The sequence below is a fragment of the Gossypium raimondii genome, chromosome 5 (assembly GCF_025698545.1).
Source record: "Gossypium raimondii isolate GPD5lz chromosome 5, ASM2569854v1, whole genome shotgun sequence".
NCBI lineage: Eukaryota > Viridiplantae > Streptophyta > Magnoliopsida > Malvales > Malvaceae > Gossypium > Gossypium raimondii.
The window spans coordinates 45,952,425-45,973,683 of record NC_068569.1 but is presented as its reverse complement, the minus strand read 5'-3'; the positions used below and the strand labels follow the sequence as shown (position 1 = coordinate 45,973,683).

The following is a 21,259-nucleotide window of genomic DNA, read 5'->3' as shown; positions in this document are numbered from 1 at the left end:
TTACCTAAACATTACTTACTACCATTAAGTACATTGAAACTTCTTAAACATAACTTGTACACTTTGGAAAGTTGATTTATCAGCTCAAGCTTCACCTAATTACATCAAGTATGTTACATACTTACTTCAAATCTGACTAAGTTACAAAACAACACTTCAAGTAACATGACAAAATGAAATACAACAGCAACAATGTGCTTCAGCTACTACATGAATGGCTCGGGTAGATTGTTTAGCACTTTGATGTTGCATGTGCTACATGGAAGCCAAACTTCAACATCAATGCAATACAAAAAAACCTTTGACCCTCCATCATCTTCAATCTATTTTGCAAGAATCTGGTAAAGCTGGGATTTTACACAACGGTGCCCCACTATGTACTGGTTACCATACCAATAATACAACCCACCCTTCTTCTTATCCTCCATCTCCGCATTAGTAAGACCTTTGGGTAATGTTCTAGGATTAGCACGTAATGGATGCTTAGAATTTGGTGAAGGAAGGTAAAGGTTAGCATTAAAATTAGAAGGTAAAGGATTAGGGATTTACTTTCAGTGTAGGCAAAAAGTGTGGTAAAGTATGGTTCTTTTGACCAGTGCATAGAGGGGTCTAATGAGGGCTTTGTGTCATTGTTGATTTGGTGGTTGTGGTAGTAGTAGATTTTGGTAAGTTGGGACATGTAATAGATTCAATGGTTTTGGTTAAATGCAATACTCCGTTCAAGTTTTTAGGGTGGAATAATTTTTGTGGTTTTGATATTTCGTCCATAAGATTACTAGCAAAAATGCTCAAGGCATAAGAATCGGATAATTACAACTGGTTAAGAGCACTAAAAAGATTTCATATATTGTTCTATAGTACCTAATTGCTTTAGCATTACCAAATTTGGCATGGGATCTTCGAAATCATCAGATGCAAACCTATTTCGATTATCAACAACCATTGTAGGCATAGATCCATCAGCAACCAAAGGTTCCTTTTCATTATCGATTTGTGAAGAGCCATCAAGAGTCAATGGGCCTCCTTGAAACAATCATGTGGGCATAAGCTCAAAAAACTTTTGGAACCTTGCTTTCATCTCCACTCTGAGGTTATCGATCTTTTCATCCATTAACTTAAATATGTCTGAGTGCGTGAAAGATATCTTATTATGTTTGGTGGAGGTCCTTTTGCAAATAAGTGGTTATGCCATCAGTCATGAAGTTAAGAATGTGACTCTCATACCAATTTGATGTAGGATAAATGATGAAGTCCCAGAAAAAAAGAAGAACGCTAACAGAAAAGAAAGTGAAGAGAATCTGAGGTTTTCGACAAATACAGTATCCCTGGCATTTCATTCAATTCCATACTTATTTTTATATCTCAGTATTCATTTTAAGAAAACATAACATGAAAATAAAAATAACTAAATATAACTTAGGCCAGGCTTAACCCACTAACAAGCCTGTTAAAAAAGTATCAAGTAACACCTTTTACATGGTGGATTACATTTCACTCCCTCTATTGAAAAAAAGAGTAAATAAGTTATTATACATTTTGAAACCTGCAAAATAGTCCTTTTGGTAAATTTATCAGTTAAATGATGATGTAAAACGTTAAATTCATGTTGGAAATTTTTTATGGGTAAACTATAAAAATGGTTACCAAATTATGCCTTTCGTTCAATTTTGGTGACCCAAGTATTAATTTTTATTTAATCACTAGGCTTTTGAAATTAAATATTTTGTCACTTTGAATTAATGTGGGCTTTTTTATTGGTCTAGTAACAAAATTAGCCCTCTAATGTTTATACATTCTACCATTTTGATCTTAAATATAAAAATTCATCAAATTTAGCCCTTAATGTTTAAAAAATTTTCATTTTAGTTCTAATTCTAAAATTAATTAAATTTGGCCTCAAAATTTATAAAATCTATCAATTTACTCCTAACTCTAAAAGTTTTAAAAATAATTTTTAAGAAAATAATTCATTTTAGCCTTTCATAACCCATCAAGCAAAACCATATAGGATATTAAAATAAGAAAAGAGTACCCTCTTTCAACTCACTTGCAAAAGTACTCTAAAAATTGAGATAAAACACAATAATTTAATATCCAAAAGAAAATAAAGGCATTAAAAACATTATATCTGAGGATTATTTAAGATAAGTTCCAAATAATTAGTTTGGTCTAGTGTGAAGCCTAATTTATAGTAAAAGAAATTGTTGCAAGTGATTTGAAAGAGGGTACTATTTTTCTTATTTTAATATCTCATATAGGTTAGTGATGGGTTATAAAGGGATAAAATGATTTTTTAAATATATATTTTTAATTTTCAAAGTTAGGACTAAATTGAAAGATTTTGTAAATATTGAGAGTTAGATTCATTGGTTTTTTTTAGAATTAGAACTAAAATGACAAATTTTGTAAACATTGATGGCTAAATTTGTTGAATATTTTATATTTAGGATCAAATTAGAACTAAAATGTGTAACTATTATAGGGCTAATTTTGTTACTAGACCAATAAAAAAGATCACATAAGTTTAAAGTGACTAAAATATTTCATTCAAAAGTTTAGTGACTAAATCGAAATTAATAGTTGGGTCACGAAATATAATGAAAGGTGTAATTGGGTGACGATTTTTATAGTTTATCTAAAAATAAAATGATTTTCAGCATGGATTTAATGTTTCATATCATTATTTAACAGATAAAATTTAGTGGAGGGGTTAATTTGCACGTTTTGAAATGTATAATAACTAATTTACCTATTTTTCAGTAAAGAGGTCGAAATGTAGTTCGTCCTAAGTTCAGGAGCTTCCATGGTACTTTTACAAATAAATTATCAACTCATACACTAATAGAATGTAACATGGTAAACTTCATGCATCAAATTCTTTAGGAAGTTTCCAGATTTAAAAGTTTAAATGGCATGTAATTGTTGAAGAGAATCTTCTCCATTGTTTTCAGCAGTACATACCACTGAATTTCAAAGAGAATTTGGAAGGGGCAACAACAAAACTGATTCAAGTTCTGGAAATTCAATACCCACTTAAAGAAAACAATGGAAAAGAACGGGTTTGGGAGGTTTTCTTTTAAATAAACAACACTAATTCAAGTAAATGTTGAAAACCCAAAAAAACTGAAATTATATCAAGACCTTCAATGACGGATAAGAATGAAAGGCCCTGCTTTTCGATGATGGAGAATAAAAAATAAAAATAAAAACAATAACTAAATATTGTATGTTTTAAGCTTGTTCCATAGCAAATTATGGGGGAAAGTTTGGGTGAGTTAGAAGGAAGGGGATTAAAAGAGAAATGGGAAGAAAACAGGAATAAATAAATAAATAAATCACGAAATCATGATAAAATGTAAATTTTAATATTAAATTTATTATTATATCAATTTTTTATTACAGAACAGGACAAAACCGAAACAATAAATACAATTAACACAATTTAAACCCAAGCCATGTCTAGAATAATAAACATCCTCACTATCAAATTATCATATAGAATTCATTATTATATTAATTTTTGAACTATGATGTCATCTTTCTCTCATAAATATCTAAAAATAATAAATATTTTGAGGGTAAAATAAAGCGTTGGTCTCCTAAAAAATAAATATTTTGCGGGGGAAATTTACACAAAAAAGCATTTTTTTTAAAATTACCGAAATGGACCCATTATTTAATTATTTACCGGAATGGTCCATTTTTCGGCAAATCGCGTCCACGTCAACGTGATGTCAGGGGACATGCCGACAAGTCATGACCACGTCGGTAGCGCTTTCTTGACATGGCGACAAAACACGTGACATGGCAACAAAAGCGCTTGACGTGGCGCGATTTGTCCCGCATGATGAACGATCTTTGCAACGGTCAATTCTCTTAATCCCTTTTTTTAAATAATTTCAAAAATATATTTTTTAATTTTTTAAACCGTAAAAATTTGTACGATTTCAGCAATGGCCGGAGAATTGACTTGTCTTGATAAGCATCACATATCGGTGGAACAAATGAAAATGGTAAGTATTAAATTTAATTTTTAAATATTATTTAATAATTTTTTATTTATGCATTTTTAGATAATTATTAATTTATTATTTGTTATAAAAGTCTGTAGATCGGGTATTGGAATGCAATATCCGGAATATACATGGTCCTCCATCACTGTTGGTAGAGAACTACCTGCGGGAAGCGGGTTTTTGGCACGTGGTGACGGTAGGCCGGGGATGCAAGGTGGACTCGAAACTAATCAGTGCGTTGATCGAGAGGTAGAGACCCGAGACGCACACATTCCATCTTCCATGTGGAGAGTGCACTATCACTCTAAAAGATGTCAGTCTGCAATTGGGATTACCGGTGGACGGGTACCCAGTCACCGGGTCTGCCCAATCTAGCGATTGGGGGGCGGTGTGCTACGAGATTTTGGGCGCTATTCCAGAGAAAATGGAGGGAGGTAAGATCGAGATGGGCTGGTTACGTGACACATTCCCTGATCCGGATGAAGATTCAACCGAAATTGAAAGAATCCGATATGCTCGAGCATAAATTCTTCAATTAATTGGAGGGTATCTGATACCCGACAAGTCACGGAGCCGCGTACATCTAAGATGGCTGCTGAAACTCGTTGATTTTAGAGCAGCCGGTGAATTGAGTTGGGGGTCTGCCGTCTTGGCAACGTTATATCGGGATATGTGTGGGACGATGTGACCGAGGAGAGCAAAAATCGAAGGTTGCCTGTCACTATTGCAATCGTGGGCACGGTTTCGCTTTCCATTTCTACGTCTTCGAATGGACCACCCATATACATTCCCACTCATAACGAGGTAAATTTAATATTAGATTTTACAATTCTTATGTAGATTTTTAAAAATAAAAGTATGCTAAAAATTTATTTAATTAGGTGGAACCATCAGGCAAGTCATGCTCGATTACCTACCTCTCTTGAAGATATACGGCTTCTATTGGACCAACGGTCGGAAGCACAAGTAAGTATTAAATAAAATAGATATTTCCATACAAGTAATTATGTATATAACTAATATTTCTATCATGTTCATATAGTTTCAATGGACACCATACGAGGATCCGGCAATTCGGGCAGTAATTCTGGAAGAGTTCTTACAAAATCCACAAGCTTGGCACGTGAAAGTCGTGTTGATCAACTACACAACCGTGGAGCCGCACCAGTCACACATAGTGCTACGACACTTTGGATGTAGACAACCGATTCCCGTGGATCCTGAGGTGTTTGACGATCAACACAAAGTCGACCTTCGGAAATTGAATACGGATTAGCCGAGATACTAGTCCGAGTACATGGAAATGTGGGAAGATCGGTATGAATATATACCTACTCGAGAACCAATCATTGTTCCGGACTTAGTGTGTGTTCCAGAATACATGCCATGGATTAGGATCCATGGCAAGCCGTATTTACTGACGCCAGAGGAGAGGCAGCGGCAAATACGTGTCGAAAGGGAAAGGCGCGGGCCTCTAAATCCAAGACTACAAGACGACGAAGGCAGCCCCTTAACGAGGCCCAGACATTCACCCGGCTCATCATCAGCGGACATGCAATCACCAGGCCCAACGAGAGCACCGACACAGTCACCCGACGTAGTAGTTCAACCGATGATACCCACGCAACCACCTTTTCAAATGATGTTAGGTGCGTTTCCTAGCTCTTATATGTATCCTAACCCTTATATGTATCCTTTTCCGAGTCCTATGGCAGGTTGGAGTCAAATGCCCTGTTTAGCTCCATTTCCCGTTATGCCTAGTGGACCGCCGATGTATAGACCAGCGGCGCACGAAGAATCGTAAGAGGGGCTGTTGGGGAGCTCTCCTTTTTACCAATCCCTACCAACGTATGGGTTTCAAACACCGTCGCCGTTCGTGATGCAAACACCTCCACATACACTATTCTTTGAAGGTGGATCATCGCCCCAAGTCTGACAACCAGATGTCGTACCTGAAGAACCAGAATCCCCGCCGGAGGAACAACAACTGCCGCCGGAAGCTAGAGAAATGAGGAATCCAGCGCGTAACCGTCGACGGCCGCCATGTGGCACTGAATCTCCCAGGCATAGACATTGATTGCCGTATTTAAATTTATTTGTACAAATATTTTGAATATTTTGATATTATTTTATGTAATAAAATAGAAATTTTTTTGAGTTATTTTGATATTATTCGATATTATTTGAGAATTCTACTAACCATTAATACAATTATCAGTTAATATTTTTACATTCACATAATGTTAGATTTGAAAAAATGTTTTGACTGTTACTAACAATTAATACAATTATCAATAAATAATTGAAAAAATATAATTTATTTACAATTACATTCAACTATTCTGATTAGGGCATGATCGGCTTGTATGGCCAGAATTCTTACACCAACCGCACAACTTCTGTTGACTGGCTATTTCTCGGATATCCATATTGTTACGTATTCTAGTCGAGCAAGGTCGACCCTTTGGTTTACGATGCAATTCTCTATCTGGTAACAGCTTAAAATGAGCAAGAGATACGGGCGGCCACTTACGTTCATTTGGGACCGGTGGGAAAACGTGTCTCCAGACGTTGAACATGTTTTCTAATTTGTACACTTCGTCCACATAGCTCATCGGATCCAGCCGGATATTCTGACAAGCTGAAATAACATGAGCGCATAGATAACGAAGTGCATCAAACATCCCACAGTCACAAGTCCTATTTCGCAAGTGTACACGATATTGCCCGCCAACAACACCTTGGTGCGGTCTGTCAAATTCTGTCATGCGAAACCGTAAATTATCTCGATCGTGACACACAGTGTGCATGGTGTTTGCCCTCGCCTTGGCCTTGTTAATTTCTTGAACTACCTTACTGCACCATATATGGCCTCCCTGCATCTGGCCTGTATAACTTACTGCTCGCTTTGGAAATAGCACCGCCAAACGAAAATATGTCTCTCGCACAACTGATGTTATCGGTAGATGGTGCGTTCCTTTAAGAACAGAATTTATGCATTCAGCTAGGTTCGACGTCATATGGCCATATCGTAGGCCGCCGTCGTATGCTTGTGCCCACTGTTCGAAATGTATGTTACAAAGGTAGTCCACACCTTCTCCGTTAATTGAACGTAAAATTGCCAACATCTCGTGAAAACAATCTTTATTTATTTCATACCCTGCCAATATAAGATCATAGCGAATAATTTATACAACTTCTACCAATAAAACTAATTCAAATTGACAAACGAAATAACACAGATATAGACTAAATACCCATGTTGGTCACTTGTCGCCGTTCGCTCTTATATGGATATTGCCTGTAGTAGTTCGAAGCAACGTGTCTTAGGCAATATCTATGGTGTGTGCACTGCCATAAGCTTCCCTGTCGATCAAATGCAGCTAGTATACCGGTGCCCCGATCTGAAATAACACAGATATCAGGTTGGGGGCACACATGCCTCCTTAACCTAGAGAGAAAGAAATCCCAGTCATCAGACGACTCCCTTGGTGTTATTGCAAATGCAATTGGAAGAATTCTCCCACCGCCATCCTGTGCCACAGCAAGCAATAGTCGATGAGTATTCCTACCGAACATAAATGTACCATTAATTTGTACCAACGGCTTGCAATATGGAAATGCATCTCGGCATTGTTTAAAGGTCCAAAATAGGCGTTTGAACACTTGACATTCATGTAGCAATCAGCCGTTGTAGTACGCATGTTCCGTTTCAAGGTCTGTGATGGCACCTGGGACGCATCTCTCTAGCACCTGACACCACTGCCATATTTCATTATATAAGGCGTCCCACCCACTATGCATCTTCTCCAACGCCTTTTGCTTAGCTATCCAAGCCTTGCGGTAAGAGGGCATGTACCCTATTTGGCTACGAATATTGGCAATTAACACCGGCACTGAAGTCCTGGAATCTGCTTTAACCGTGGGCAGTATCGAGCTAGCTAACATAGTTGAATCCATCTTGGGATGATCTTGTGAAACACCTAAAAACCGAGTACATTAAATAATGCAACATTGCATCATAAAAATATTATTCAGAAACCGTCAATACTATACCTGCAGCACATGTATATGGACCTTTGTACTTTTTAATCTCCCACAACACTGTCCTTTTCCTTAACGAGGCGTAGATTTTCCATGAACATGTGCTGTCTTGGACCGCACACTTCGCCTCAAACTTATCAAATTTGGATTTAACGACGTGGTAGTTAACGCCGTTTTTGATGCTATGTTGTTTCAAAGCACCAATAAAACTATCCTTGTTGGTAAACTGATTACCAACTTTAAATTCACTGGATCTACCCCCAAACTTGTACGATCACGCAACCGGTGTGGTAGATCTGGAAACTCTAACGCATCATCTGCAGACAGATCAACATTATGCATGTGGGCTGGAGGTGAGTATGCTCTGAATCATGGATTTTCTTCTTCATCTGAACTCCTTTCAGCATCTTCAGGTTCTGTTGGAATAGGCTCCAGTTCAGAAAATAAGCCAACTTCTGGACCATCCGGCCCGGGCTCTCGAGGTGGATCCATATCAGAGTCATCTTCTAACCCACAATCATCTGCAGCGTACGAAGTCCCCTCACCGGTTGACGTCATAGGGAGTACATCATCCCTTCTTCTGGGTATTTGATAACGTCCCCAATTGGATGTAGATTGCCACCTACTAGAACTTGATGCCGTTCCCCAGTACGTATTTTCAGCATCAAACATCGAGCCACCGACGTACATGTCCCATCCACTGACAGAGTGTCTTGCAGGGGATATGCATTCGACACCGCTACCAAACATGGGCTGTTCCTTATTTTGTAACCCGCTAATCGAGTATCAGCCAGGGGTTGTGTATACATCTCGAACACCGGTCGCAAGTACATCATTTGGTGATGTAAATTGTACATATAACTCAATATAAGGTGCTCCACTAGCAAGATGAGTCTGCACCATTGCCTCCAAGCTACGAGTACCTTTTATGTCGAACGAGTCATATGTCACCGGATCAACAGAAGAACAAAATCGATACGTGATAGACAAAATTTTCATTGGCGTCATTCCGAAAATTTTACGCCTAATTCTCTTACGAAGTTCTGTCAAATCTATGTTCTGGTTAAAAACCAGCCGCACCATATTCTCCGACAAAAAAACAACACCATTCTCGGTGTGGCAAACCTCACCATTGTAGTAAATAACAGCACTAATACGTTCACTCATATTTGAAACTCTAACCTTCTTAGCCTCTCTAAATTGTTTCTGCTGTGACCTATGCATTACGAGAACATTTTACGCCTAATTTATAACCTCATTCAAACATGCTATTGTAGCAAAACGCGTCCACGGTAGCGATTTCTAAATTCTTCTCAACTAGCATCCCGCTAGAAGCGATTTTATACTATTTGCTCGTAAAGCGTCAAAAGAAATTATTTCTTCCATGACCTCAGAGTAAAGCGGCGCCCACGAGGCGCGATTTCACAAATTCTTCTCAAATAGCATCCTGCTAGAAGCGATTTTATACTATTTGCTCAAAAACGTCAAAAAAAATTATTTCTTCCGTGACCTACTGTAGCAAAAGCGCGTCCACGAGGGCACAATTTCACAAATTCTTCTGAAATAGCATCCTGCTAGAAGCGATTTTATACTATTTGATCACAAACGTCAACTTGAAATTATTTCTTCCAAGACCTAAAAACCCTAAAAAGCCTGAACCCTAAACCCTAAAAGCCAAAAAAACTAAGGTGGGAAAAACGGCAAAATCGTATCCCCCAGAACGCACTACGTGGCATGAAATCGCGGCCACGTCAGTGCGCTTTGCTGACATAGTAGCAAATCGCGTCCTAGAGGGCGCGATTTGTTGCCATGTCGACAAAAGCAACCGACGTGGCCGCGACTTCTCGGCATCGATCCCCGACATCGTGTTGATGTGGACGCGATTTGCCGAAAAATAGACCATTCCGGTAAATAATTAAATAATAAACCTATTTCGGTAATTTTTTTAAAAAAAGGGCTTTTTGTGTAAATTACCCGTTTTGAGGGTCAAATATTTGATAAGTAAGAAAATAAATTTAATAAAAAAATATGGGATTAAAGATGAGTAAGCATTCTCTTAATTAGCCTTTTATATATTCCTATAAATTCATATAACTACAACATTCAATTTGTCATTATTTAGGGAAAAAGTGATTATTTTTGTTAATTCACTAGATTTTTATACCCCGCTACGTTGGAATACAAATAATTAAATAACAAGTATAATTTTATTATATTAAATAAATGCTATATTATATTTTGTATTTTATGTAAGTGATTTAAAATTAAACTTTGAATAATGTATATTATTTAAAAATTCTTGATTGATATAGTATTACCAGTCAATTGGGTATCAACTCGGTTAGGGAAATTATAAAAATAATTTTTCATATTTAAAATAAGTGATATTATTCGAGAGTACTTTATTCTTTTAATTCTAAAAATAAAAATATGTATATTGTGAGATTTGAACCCATGTCAATTACATTGGAAAAATATTAAATTTACCACTTAACTAATGGCTTGTTTTAATTTAATTATACATTTTAATTTTATTATGCAGACTATATTTTAATCGGTTTCAAATCATACATTTAATTATTTGTCGTATATTAATATTCTATATTTGTGGTTTCATATTTCTAATAATGAATTAAGAAAATAAAAATTAAATTGAGATTGAAATAACACGGTGAAATTAAAACAAGATACAATTTTCAATTTATAGACCAATCAATTTTATTAACAATTTGATTTTAAAATTTAAATAATATCTCAACATTTACATATTTTAAAATTAAGCATATTTAGATAACCTATCCACGACGACTAGTATCACATAATATGCATAAAGTCAGCAATGAACCTAGCTGCTTATATCATCCATAAGACATCTTTGCAAGCCCCGAAAGTGTAAAGTTATTCGCCATCTGCTACAATTACACTTAACTTACATCCAAGTCGGATGTTCAAATTAAGTTTCTTAGCTAATCCCTTGTCCAAAAAATTATGAGCACTTCTTGAGTCGATAAAGGCACTAAGGCAATGTTTTCCCACTAGATATTGCACTTTCACAGTTTGGAACTCAATGGTGCCTATCATAGCATTAAGGGATAGCACTGGTGTTTTAGTAGCGGCCTCTTCATTCACCAATAAATCAGGATTGTCAATGCAATACAAAAAAACCTTTGGCACTCTATCATCTTCAATATATTTTGCAAGAATCTGGTAAAGCTGGGATTTTACACAACGGTGCCCTACTATGTACTTGTTACCACACCAATAACACAACCCACCCTTCCTCTTATCCTCCATCTCCGCATTAGTAAGACCCTTGGGTAATGTTCTAGGATTCGCACGTAATGGATGCTTAGAATTTTGTGAAGGAAGGGAAAGGTTAGCATTAAAATTGAGAGGTTGGACATTAGGGATTTGCTTTCGGTGTAAGCAACAAAGGTGGTAAAGTATGGTTCTTTTGACCAGTGTATAGAGGGGTCTAATGAGGGCTCTATGTCGTGGTTGATTTGGTGGTTGTGGTAGCAGTAGATGTTGGTAAGTTGGGACACGTAATAGATTCAATGTTTTTGGTTAGATGCAATGCTTCATTCAAGTTTTTAGGGCGGAATAATTTTAGTGGTTTTGATATTTCGTCCTTAAGATTACTAACAAAAATGCTTAAGGCATAAGAATCGGGTAACTGCAACTAGTTAAGAGCACGAAAAAGATTTCATACATTATTCTACAGTACCTAATTGCTTCAGTGTTACCAAATTTGGTGATGCAAGTCTCAAGGCTTAATTTCAGACCTATGGATGTGATAGGCTCACACTACCTCAAGGTCCAACAACAATGTTAAAGGCCGAGCAAATCAAACCAATATTTGATCAAAGAAAATATTTGAGGACGAATATTTTTGAGGAAAGGGGAAATGATACATGCACGGGTTGAGTGAAATTTATTAAATTCAATTCAACAAAGTTGTCAATTTTTAAGCTTGGGAAATCAGTTGACTTGCGAGGACTTTTTGAATGAGATCCTGGACTTTCTAGGTTGAGATGTCTTCATGGAGTTTAAAGATCTGTCTCTTAGCTTCGAAATGCACTTTGAATCATTCAATTTTGAGTTCAGTAGCTCAAGTTATGATCATTTTAGTGAAGACTGCGCGAGCAAAATTTCTAGACGAGATTATGACGAGAATTATGAGTTTCAGGCTTTTAATTCGAGTTTAAATCATATTGAGTTCGAGTTTTGGGCTTAAATTTTATTATATATGAGCCCAATATTGTATTTATCAGCTCTAATTATTTTATTATTCTGAATTTTTAATAATTATTAAGTAGTTTATGTTATTTAGGAGTTTTATATTAACAAGAAAGTTTAGTTTAAAACTACTTCTTGTTTAGATTAATTAAAGTTCTAGTATACTTAAGAGTTTTATTTAGATTTATTTAGCTAACCTATATATAGGCCTTTGCATTGTACACAAATCATTCAATTCATTATTATTCAACTTCTCTTTTGAGTTAATAAATTCTTTTTAAGTTTTTATTTTCAATAATTTCTCGAGTTTCTTTTAGAAGAGTTTTAACAATTTTTTCAAATTGTGAGGATCATTTTCAAACTTTTTCTTATCAAGTTTTTTTTTTTAGAGGGGAAATTAGAGCCACTTGAAGGGGGTTGTGGATTCTTTGTGTTTCCAAGACTTCTATGGATTTTTATACGCCACTATCTATCTTTTCCATCCATCTTCTTTATTTTCTTCCTTACTGTTCTAATCGTAGATTTATTATTCTATTTTAATTATATTAGTTATTTATTTTAAGTGTTTTATCTAACTTGGATTTGATTGCATTTCAGGTTGTGTCAAAAATCCAAATTTTTTTTCGAACGTCTAGAGTTCTAAGTCAAATCCGCTACTTTAAAAAACTTTATGATTCGCTTCTGCATTCATCCATCTCGTTCCGTATCAATTGACATGGGATCTTCGAAATCACCAGGTGCAAACCTATTTTGCATTTCCTCGATGTAAGTAACCAAAACCATATTATGAAGTCCCCCTTCTAAATACAACATAGCCAGTTTAAGTTGGGCATTTTTTACTACCTTCTCAACTTTAAAATACTATTCAACCTTCCTCAACTATCCTTTGAAGTCTTCCCTATTGAACTTTGGGCATTTCTACCTGTACAGACAATGATATGGGTACTCTGGGTGCCATTGTAGGCATAGATCCATCCATAATCAAATGTTCTTTTTCATTATCGATTTGTGAAGAGCCATCAAGAGTCTCTGGGCCTCCTTAAAACACTAATGTGGGCATAAGCTTGAAAAAATTCTGGAACTTTGCTTTCGGGTCCGTTTGTTTGCTAGTTTTACGGTGTTTGGAAGCTTGAAAATATTTTACATTTGAAAAATGTTTTCCAAGACACAGATAAAATGAATGGGTTTTAGGGGAAATGTCTTACCGATTTTATTTCTGTAACACATTTTTCGGAAAAGCTTCCTCCCCTCTCAGCATATTCCTTCTTCATCGAGGTAACTTTCCTCCTTCTACTTCTTTCGTTCTTCAACTTTTATTTTCGTTTTACCTTAGTTGTATCCGTCGCATATCTTCTCTTCTCAGGGCTGCTGTTTCGTTTCGCTCAAATCTTCCTCTTCGCAGGGCCTCCATGGTTTTCAGGAAAGCCTAGAAAAGGAGGAGGAAATCAGGATTTCAGAAAAAATACGAGACATGTTGAGCACAGTGTAAATAAATTAAAAGCTGAATTGGGTCGTTTGAGTTATGACAATGAAACGAGACTTCGTGGACAGCTTGATCACCCTGTGCCGCCGGCAGGGAGTTATCCGCAGTCTGTTTCAGTGACTGAGATTGAAGGGCCTCTTTTGGAATTGCAAATGGATGGTGGTGCAAATGGGTTTTCAAGGCGTGATAAGCCTAAAAGAGAAGATGGTGGCGAAGTGGATGAAATTGAGGAAAAGTTTGTTGAACCTTTGTTGGTTGAGGATGAATCTGATGATAAGAATGACAAGAAGCGGCATCATCGGGAGAAGGTAGACTTAGGCTCCGTTCTCCATTGCGTTGTAAAAGGACTTTTGCAATAAAAAGTCCTTTTTTCTTCAGAGGAATGAAGAAAGGCCTCCATTTTCTCAAAAAAATCACCATCTGAAACGTCATTTTTTCCAGATGAAGAAGCTAAAAATTTTACCATCTAAAACGCTGGAAGTGCTTTTGGCTAATAAAAGACCAAATTAACCTATTTCTCCCCCTTGAAAAAAGGTTCTTTCCTCTGCTGTGAAAGCTCTATACCCATTTTTTTCACATTTTCGCTGTGAAAGCTCTTTTCTGTTCTTTGTTCCTCTTCCGCAGGTAAGTTTGTTTTCTTCTTCTTCTCTTTAATTATTAATGATGCTTTGTTTTTAGTTGCTTTTTATTTCCTCTTCCGCAGGTAAGTAACTCTTCCAACAGAAAAAAAAAAGAGGGAAAATTCTGGCTTTTGTGCCTGTTTTGCTTTACTGCTTTGTTCCTCTCCTGCTGCTTTGCTCTGCCTCTTTTGCTTTACCACTTTGTAATTATTCCAAACATTTTAGTTGATAAAAATAGAAGAAATATAGACTAAATCAAAATTCGTATCCAAATTCCATATCGTTGGTGAATTTTCTGTATCTTTTGTATTTAAAAGTTTTGATGATGTTCTTTTTAATTGTTTCTAGGGTTTAGCTTTACGATAAGAAACATTACTAATTACTCGAATTCAAGCTCTCCAATCTATTGTTGATATTTCGATACTGAAAATTAATTATATAAATGATCATAAAATCACATTCGACGGTTGGATTTTGCAATGAATCAGATTCGTATCCAAGCTAAAGGGGAAGGTTTGATTTGAAAATGCTGTGAAGTACTTTCAAATTGATAACCAGCAAGGCCTTTCTTCTTAGAAAAATCAAATAGATTGAATGTGCAGATTCCAACTTTGCTCAGTTTATGTAATTGTTCTTAGATCTGTTTGATTATATTAAAGGCTGAAGTCCCTTTTCTTCTTTTAGTAAAATATGGAATTGGTTCTGCTTGTTGCATTCTTTGCATTCAAGAATCGAGAGAAAAATCAAGAAAAAGCAAAGAGTTTTATTTATTAATAATGATATTTAAGTAATGAAAACCTGATTGGTTCTTTCCATTTTTGGTGTTTTTGCTTTGTGGTTTGGAAGTAGTTAATAAGATGCTTTTGGAATTAATTCTTATCTAATATAACAATTGATTTGATCAACGTGATTGCTTGGATTTGAGAATAGATGAACTTGTTTAATGTTGGGAACTTAGTTGGAGAACTTGTGAATAGCTAAACATGGTATATTTCTTTGTTTTGGTAAAAGAATCTAATGCCAGTAAGTGCCCCTTGGGGTATATTCCTGTTCCATTTTTTAACATAAGTTTTGGCTTTTCTCTACTAAAGCTTGATTTATACTTAAAACATTTAATCAAGAGCCATTCTTCTCTCTACGGCGCTTGGCTCACAGCCTTCTATTTGTAAATTTGTTCCCAGGTAGAATATGATATTCTCAGATGCTAGCATTTGATGTTGGTGAATTATGTGACCTTTGGTGGAGAGTGTGAGGCTCTGCGCTGAGCAAATAGATGCAGGCAGTTGGCTTTTAGTAGTAATGAAGAACATACAGGTGTTTCCCTCTTTTAATAAGTAATTATATGTATATAATTGCTCTCTTTGGTGTCAGCTAAGTAGCCACTGTGTCAAGTTACAAGTGGTCATTACTCCTAAGTTAACATATAAAAGAACTGTTCACTCCTAAGTTGCAACTGTTGTATTTTTTGGATTTTTTTTTAAATTTTAGTAGGAAAAAAGTATGATTAATTCAGTTAAGTGATATTGCCATTAGACAGATAGCTCGTTGTAGTTGCTTATCTAAATACTTATTTGTTTGTGTCTATATCTATGTGCAGTGGTTTTAAAATGGAGAATGTCATTCAAACAAGTAGATTTTTAATAGCTTTCTTTGGACTTAGGAAGTTATGCTTTGCGTTTCAAACATAATGAAAGATACCATGCGTTTCAAACTTCAATTTCCAACTGTGGAACATACCTTATCGTCTAGAGTTTATAGCTTGTGGAAAATAAGATTTGATGTTATAACCACTTTAGTTGTGGATAAGAATCCTTTCACTATATGTTATAAGCTTTGATGTTCTCTTTATGGCATGTGATTATTTATATGATTGTTATTTGGTAAATTACTGATGTGGATAAACTTTATATCTAATATACTGGACATTGTTATGATAGAATGTTCTTTCAATTTTAATATTGTATGAGCAAAATGAAATGGATTAGGATACTGCAAAGGAGTAATCACTTTAATAATAAGTATTATTTAATGAAATCTTCTACATATTCCTTAATGTTCTTGTCATTGAGTTTAAGTTGGATTATAGGTTCAATTGTATTTATTGTTCCTTGACTGTGTTGTGTTGCATGTATGTACTAAAATCCCCCAGCATTGCATCAATATCAGATTGTTATTCATGTCACATGATGAATGAGTAGTTTTCAAGTTTCTTAATAAAGTCAATCAAAGTGGAGAGCAGCAGTATTCCTATGAGTTGTATTTCTTTGCACAGGTCATACAGTAGCCAGTAAAAATGGGAAGTAAAGGTCGAATTCCACCCCCTCATCTGAGGCGTCCTCTCCCTGGACCTGGCATGGTACATTCTGACCCATTTGGTCTAGGAATTCCTCCCCGTCCAGGTCCTTTTGCACATTTTATATGTTGCCACCTCCAGAAATCATGGAACAAAAGCTTGCTGCACAGCATGTAGAAATGCAGAGACTTGGCACAGAAAACCAAAGAATTGCTGCTACCCATGAGACATTGAGACAGGAACTTGCTGCTGCACAGCATGAGTTACAGATCTTGCATGCTCAGATAGGAGCTGTAACACCTGAAAGAGAACAACAAATGAGGAGCCTTGCGGATAAAATAGCTAAGATGGAAGCAGAACTGCAAGCTGGACATTGTTATAATAGAATGTTCTTTCAATTTTAAAACTGTATGAGCAAAATGAAATAGACTAGGATACTGCAAAGGAGTAATCACTTTGATAATAAGTATTATTTAATGAAATCTTCTACATATTCCTTAAAGTTTTTGTCATTGAGTTTAAGTTGGATTATAGGTTCAATTGTATTTATTGTTCTAGAGGCTACACTAGGTATCAACTTTAGCACCCTTTCTCTTTCAATTTTTTTTTTCAAATGGTAAATAAATGCGTATGAAAATATTTAAGGATCAGAGTTTTCATTTTTGTTTGAAGGTCTTTTGATAGACAAAGCACCTCACTTGTTCTATTGAAGTTTATGTAAGGAAAAACTGAATTGGAAGCTGTGAACATATCATTTAACAAGTATCCTAGCTAAGACCAACCCTGCAGCCATTGCAGCTCCAAATAAAGCATGCAACCTCACACAATAATATTTTGCCATGAAGATCATCCTTTTGTCCAGTAAGAAAGAATTTCAATCAGAATTTTCGGTTGGTTAATGTTTTATATTTGGTATATAAATATTATCCTTTTTTAAAATTTTAATCCAAATATATGTAATATTTTAATTTGTTAGGTTTATACTTTCTATGTTATGTTAATATATAATATGAGTTATATATTCAAATATATTTTAAAATAAAATAATACAAATGTGTTAAAACATTAATTAAAAATAAAAAATAATTTTTATAATAATACATTTGTGTCAATATCTAATTACAAATATTTAATTTTTATATTTAAATATAGTTTATATATTCTAATTAAATTTAATAAATAATTAATATTAATTACTTAGAAATATTTAAAATTAATATTATATATTAAAATATTAACAATAAGTTATAATAAATTATTTTTTTATATTTTTGCTAAAATATCATAATATTAACTAATTTGAACATTATTTAAATACATATTTGTTACTTTATCATATCATGTCTAAAATGGACATTTTATTCTTCAAAAGCACTTTTTGATAGAAATACCAAACACTCAAATTTTTCAAAAGCACTTTTCCACAGCACTTCTCAAAAGCACTTTTCAAAAGCAATGAAGAACTGGCCATTGTTTTCTTACTTCTGTTACTTTTTATTGCCTTGAAACAATTGCTATAATCTGTGAAGCTTTGAGAGATCTGAGAGTTAAAAGATTGAGGTGGATGCCAGAATTATAATTGAAATTATATGGTCACAGGTAATTTTGGTAGTATATGCTTAATACATCTTAAATTTAGTTGGTAATATTGCCCAAATAATGTTTGGCTGAACACATCATGTCAGTGCCCTTGAAGTTTGAGTTTTATCATACACCAAGGACTGTGTCTAGGCAGTCAGAATTTCATACTGAAAATTTTGGACTGCTCATCATTATTACTTAGTGAAAGGCTAGACTATGTTTGAATTCAGGATTACTTGTGGTTTTTTTTTATCAGGAATACAGAAAAGATAACAGGGGGCAGAGGTTACTTAGCCAGAGGGAGAGAATGTTAAAAAGGCGGACGGATTGTCGCAGTGATATTCTCAGGTTAAATTCACCTTTACTTGCTATTTATGAGTGACTCATACCTCCAGTGGAAGAAAAAGCTAAGCAAAAACAGCTGTTAGCATTACTTGAGAAACTAGTTTGCAAAGAATGGCCAGAAGCACGGTTATATCTCTATGGATCTTGTGAGAACTCTTTTGGGGTGTCAAAGAGTGACATTGATATTTGCCTTGCGTTTAATGAGGACATTCACGACAAGTCTGAAATCTTGCTAAAGTTGGCAGATATTTTGCAGTCAAATAATCTTCAGAATGTGAAGTTTGATATGTGTGACCTTCTCCAAAATTCATTGTAATAAACTACATATGTGGTGTAGCGATAATTTTTTTCCTTTCAAATTGATATATAATGTTTGCTTAGATTTTCAGTTTTGTTTTATTTTAGATGGTAATTTTCTGAGTTCGCTTTGTTTCAACTGATTTGTTCTATTTATTCATAGTTGCTTCCTAGGAATTTGGTTTTTTATTTTTTACTTTTAAATAGGCCAATGTTAATGAGCCATGATTACAATTTGTGCACTCTACAGGTTTGTAATCTTGATAGGTTGATTACAAGTGGCAATTAATGCATTCTTTTTTGTTTGCCTTTGTGGATGATAATTTAATATGCGAAAATCTTCTGCCAAAATTTGATTAGTACATGCCCCTTAAGTAGTCTCTATTTTACAACCCTTAAGATTCATCATCTGATTTATATTAGTTTGAGAAGTTGCGGGTTCTGAGCCCCCCCTCTGTTTCCATTGAACTTTCTTACTTTTTGTTAATCTGTATAGAGAATTTGCACTTGAAGTTCAGACTCATAATGTGTAGGGAGAACATTGCAATTGAAGCTTAGACAGTTTATGGTTAAACTTTACAGTAAAATTGAGTATAACTTGCTGTTGGCCTCATGTACAGGCACTGACTCGTGCCAGGGTCCCCATAGTAAAGCTTATGGATCTAGTGACTGGAATTTCCTGTGACATATGCGTAAACAATGTTTTGGCTGTAGTAAATACAAGGCTTCTACGAGATTTTGCAAAGATCGATGTAAGATTACGGCAGTTGGCTTTTATTGTGAAACACTGGGCCAAGTCCAGAGGAGTGAATGCAACTTACCAAGGAACTCTATCTAGCTACGCGTGAGTTGTTTGCAACTATAATGCTATTCCCATAGCTAGCAACATCATTCCTGAGCAGCATATTTCAATGGTGTTTGTGGTTAGTCTATTTGGTTTGCTTTGAAATGAATAAAAACATAGATAAAAGTATAAGCTGTGATGATGCCAATTTAGGTAGGATTCATGTATCTAGAGATAGGGTAGGACACATTTCAGGTATTGCTTAATAATTTAACTTGCAGCTATAAAGTCACCTGTTCTTGGTATTTATTTATTTATTTTTATCAATTATTATTTTGAACTAGTATTTTCTTTGCAGGTATGTTTTGATGTGCATTCATTTCTTACAGCAACGTAGACCTGGCATCCTTCCATGCTTGCAAGTGTGTATGCTTTTTGCTTCCTATATCAATTTTTGTTTTTAATTAGTATTTGGATTTTGCCCTACCTTTGCTACAACATTGTTGGTAGAAATTTCCTTCTCCTAAATAGTAAAGGTTACATGATAACCTATTTTCTTATATACCATTTTTGGTTTTATTCAGTTATTGTTTATTACTATTTTTTTACATGCCTTGTCTAGTAGGCTCTGAAATTTGGCTGTATATTTTAAGGATAAAGGATCAATAAACTGTGTGTTTACCAGTATGGGTTTCGATCTTTCACTGGTTAGGACATTTTATGGATGGATGTTAAACAAGTTGTAATTAATTGATTGATAGTGTATACAAAATTCCTGTATGATCCAAACATATTCATATCAAATAAGTGTGTTATATCGTATTTGTGTCTTCAAGTGAAACAAACAAAACAGTCTTATTATATACATCTAATAAATCATTGCAATATATGTAAGAACAATTTAAAATATAAATTTATTAATATATATAAAATAAAATCAATTAAACAATGAAAAGATAATAAATTCTTAAATATAATTTGTTTAATTTAAAACGGCTTTTATGAAATATTTACAGAAAATATTTTACACAGATTCATCCAAACACTAGAAAAGTAAATCATTTCCAGAAAAGTAATCATTTTTCAAAAATTATTTTCCGGAAAATATTTTACTGGCAAACAAACAGAGCCTTCACTACACCAAAACAGGCTTTTAGCGGCATTTTTAGCGGCGTTTAGACAAAAAAACGCCGCTAAAAATCAAGCATTAGCGGCGCTTTACGTAAAACGCCGCTAGAGATCGAGCATTAGCGACGCTTTTTCAAAAACGCTGCTAAAAATGAGCATTAGCGGCAATTTTTGGAAAAACGCCGCAAAAAACCCTAAGCCCAACGGCATCGTTTTATACCTTTCGGGGTTTTAGCGGCCTTTTTAAAAAAAAGCACCGCTAATGCTCAGATCTTTAGCGGCGTTTTTGGAGAAGCGTCGCTAATGCTTAGTTCTTTAGCGGCGTTTTTGTAAAAGCGCCGCTAATGCTCAGTTCTTTACCGGCATTTTTGGAAAAGCGCCGCTAATGTTCAGTTCTTTAGCGGCGTTTTTGTAATAGCGCCGCTAATACTC

General features: G+C 35.0%; 1 long non-coding RNA gene and 1 pseudogene across 2 annotated transcripts; both read left to right on the top strand.

The window, feature by feature from the left end:
• Window positions 1–13,013: 13,013 nt before the first annotated feature.
• On the top strand, window positions 13,014–20,230 carry LOC105766221 (UTP:RNA uridylyltransferase 1-like; annotated as a pseudogene).
• On the top strand, window positions 14,410–17,339 carry LOC105766222 (uncharacterized). Of its 2 annotated transcripts, none has more exons than XR_008196417.1 (2): window positions 14,410–14,602; window positions 15,581–17,339. It is a non-coding gene; the product is annotated as an uncharacterized LOC105766222 (long non-coding RNA). The 2 variants fall into 2 exon arrangements; XR_008196418.1 differs by having other exon boundaries at window positions 14,418–14,482.
• Window positions 20,231–21,259: the final 1,029 nt, after the last annotated feature.